We start from the raw sequence: 3,631 nt of genomic DNA on the forward strand, positions 1-3,631 counted from the left end.
ATGAAACACAGGCTTCAACGATCAAGCAAACCTTGTCGGATTATGCAACCTCAATTGGTCTGAAGATCAACTTTCACAAATCTACTTTGATCCCAATCAACTGTGACGACACCATAAGCGAAAACATAGCTCAGATCTTCGGTTGCATCATTGGTAAAATGCCGTTCACATACCTGGGTCTACCTTTGGGATCAACATGACCCTCCGTACATGATTTAATGCCAATGGTATGTAAAGTGGAAAGACGTCTTACAACTGCCCTCAACATGATTTCTTATGGAGCAAAACTTTCTCTTGTTAACTCGGTGATCGCATCGTTGGTTATCTTTGCTCTTTGCACACTTAAACTGCCTGCAAGCATACTTGAGATACTTGACAAAATCATAAGGAAATGCCTATGGACCAAAAAAACAGAACAAGGAGAATCATGCAACTCTCGAGCAGCCTAGGACATGATTTGTAAACCCAAGAATTGTGGAGGGATGGGTATCCTGGACCTTAGAACACAAAGTGAAGCCCTGCTTCTGAAATACCTACATAAATTCTACAATCATTGGGACTTGCCTTGGGTGGAACTTATCTGGAACACCTATTACACTAAAAAAATTCCACATGCAACAGACGCATGTGGCTCATTCTGGTGGAAAGATATAACCAAACTCATGCCTATCTACAAAGGTATAACCAGGACCACAATCCAGGATGGAAACAACACTCTACTATGGAAGGACTTATGGACAGATGACATCCTGGCTGATAGATTCCCAAGAGCCTTTTCCTTCACCAGAAATGAGGACTTGTCCGTCCAAGAATTTCTAATGGCAGAAACGCTGGGTGAGATGTTCCACCTCCCTTTATCCAAACAGGCACATGAGGAATTGTTGACAATGCAACAGATGTTAGCCCCCACTACTCTAACTCAAGGTGAGGATAAGTGGAGATGTATATGGGGTAAGGGAGATTATACAACCAAGCAATACTACTCATACTACTTCAAAGATCTTCATGCTCACCAGTCCTACAAATGGATTTGGAAATCCGAAGTTACTATGAAAATCAAGGTTTTTGGATGGCTTCTCCTTTCTGATAGACTCAACACAAGGAACATGCTCAAAAGAAGACACTATAACATTGGACACAACTACACTTGCCTACTATGTGCCTCCCCCACAGAGGAAACCTCGGAACATCTATTCTTTACTTGCCCTTTTAGCCGAGATTGCTGGACACAACTCAACATAAGCTGGCTAACGCAAGGATCAAGGATCCATTGGATAGAGGAGGCCAAAACTATGTGGAACAAACCCATGTTCACGGATATCATTTTGCAAGCTGCTTGGAGCATTTGGAAGGAAAGACATAATAAACACTTCAGAGGGATCACCCCTTCAAAACAATCCTGGATGAATAGGATGAAAGAAGACCTCTCCCTGCTTTGTTATTGTCGGATTTTGGGTTCCGGCAGACCCTCTAGGTTCGAACTCTAGGGTGCGCGCGGAGATCTAGCCTTCTACTGCCTGTGCCTCGCCGCCTCGCTAGGATCTAAGCAATCAAAGGAACAACACAAGAGACACAGAGTTTATACTGGTTCAGGCCCCCGTTGTGGTGTAATACCCTACTCCAGTGTGTGGTGTGGTGGATTGCCTCTTGGGCTGATGATGAACAATTCAAGGGAGAATAGCCTCGCAAGGGTCTGTCCTTGGCTGGTGCGATGAACTGCTGGGGTGAGAGAGTCGCTCTCTCTACTGGTTTCCTGGTGAGGATTCCCTTGTCCCTATCTTGTGGTGGCTAGTCCTATTTATAGGCAAAGGCCCTGGGCCTCCTCCCAAATATTGAGCGGGAAGGGCGCCAACAACTGGCCATTTTGAAGGGGAACATCTAGTACACTTATCCTGACTAAAGTTGGTCCTCGCCTGCCAAAGGCTCTAGTGGTGACGCCAGTTTGGGCTCCACGATGACCTCCATCCTGCCGTTCTACTGGTCTTGGTCTTGTTGCACCAAAATGGATGCCTTTGCTTGATGCTCCCACCTGTGCTTGCTCCCTTTACACCAAAGAGGAAAGAAGGACACTGCGCGGGCTGGCGCCCGCCTGGCGCCCTTGGTCGTCATGGCTTGCGTCATGGTCACCTCGCGAGGTACCCCGCCTTGATCTCTCCGCCTCCTCGCGAGCCAGCCTGACGAGGCCGCACCTGAGGAAGCCTCCTGTCGTCCGCCCCGCAAGGCTTGGCCCCTCGCGAGGGTCTTGAGCTCGTGCTAATGAAGATGGGCCATGCTGGGCCGCCCCTTGAGCCACGCCCCAGGCCACAGGTAGGCAAGTATGGGGACCCCTGTTCCCAAAACACCGACAGTAGCCCCCGGGCCCAAGGCACGCCCGGACTTGGCTGAGCAGAGAGGCGAAGGGGCAAGTGCGAAGCGCCACGGGCCCTAACAGCCTGCGGCCTCGGGCGCCGCGTGGCAGTTGATTGGACATGGGTGGCCCTGCTTCCCCACGCCTCCTTATTTTGCGCCCAGCTAGGCGGACCCGTGGTTGCACAAAGTCTTTCCTCTTTTCGCCGCTCGACCGTCCCCTGCTCTTCCTCCGCTCAAGCTCCAGTTTCTGCTTCCAATCCAATCTCGAATCCTCCCTCTTCCCGTCGCCATGGCCCCGACGAAGAAGGGAAAAGGGAAGAAACCGGTGCCTCCGCCTCGCTCGCCATCGCCGGCGGCCTCCGCCGTCGATCGGTCGATCATACTCAACCGAGAAGGTTTGGGCAAGGTCAGCTCTGCTCTGGCCACCATCTTCCGAGTGCGGGAGGACGACAGCCTGGCCCACATCCCGCTTCTCCATCGACAGGGTGGTCACCGAGGTCCGGTACTTTGCCGACGCCCTGTGGGCGGGATTGGTTCCCCCCTTCTCCGATTTCTTCAACGCTGTGCTTTCTCATAAACCAGATCCATATGATGCATTTGGGACCTGAATCCGTTACTCTTCTTGCCATCTTCGCTTTTGTCTGTGAGGCGATGATAGGCATCCCTCCTTCGGTTGCCTTGCTGCGCCACTTCTTCTCTCCGCGCCTCGTCGATCCCACCCAATGCTCAGGGTGCGTGAGCTTCATTGCCGCACCAGAAACAGCGGCTTCAGGGATTTTTTTCAGCTTTCCTCCGTCCGCGCCTGAGTTCCGCGAGCGGTGGCTGTACGTGGATGTAGGGGTGCCCAGCCCCTGCTTTCGGAGCCAAAGTCGCCCGCTGTCCCCAATTCAGGCTGGGGCCAGGAGACGCTCACGAGCCCCCGACTCATCTTCGTCTGGCATCGCTTCGCGTTCTTGAGGGCACTTGGTGTGACGACACCTAAGGTGGTGAAGGAGTTCCTGCTATGCCGCATTGCTCCTCTCCAGCGCCACTCCTGCCGGATGTGGTCCTTCAGCGGGCGTGAAGATCGCATGAGGCTCCACGAGGAGGACCTGACGCCCGAAGCACTGAGGAAGGTGCTCTTGGTCTTGACTAGGGACCCTTCCCCCTGCAGCATCCGGCATGGGGGGGCTTTGCTGTACCTTTGCTCGAACAGGGGCGACTTCATGAAGCAGATGCCCATCTTCGATGAATGGGGGCTGCGCCCCACCGGCCTCAGGGGTCCTCGCGAGAACCCAGTGAT

This window comes from Triticum dicoccoides, chromosome 4B (assembly GCF_002162155.2).
Source record: "Triticum dicoccoides isolate Atlit2015 ecotype Zavitan chromosome 4B, WEW_v2.0, whole genome shotgun sequence".
NCBI classification, from domain to species: domain Eukaryota; kingdom Viridiplantae; phylum Streptophyta; class Magnoliopsida; order Poales; family Poaceae; genus Triticum; species Triticum dicoccoides.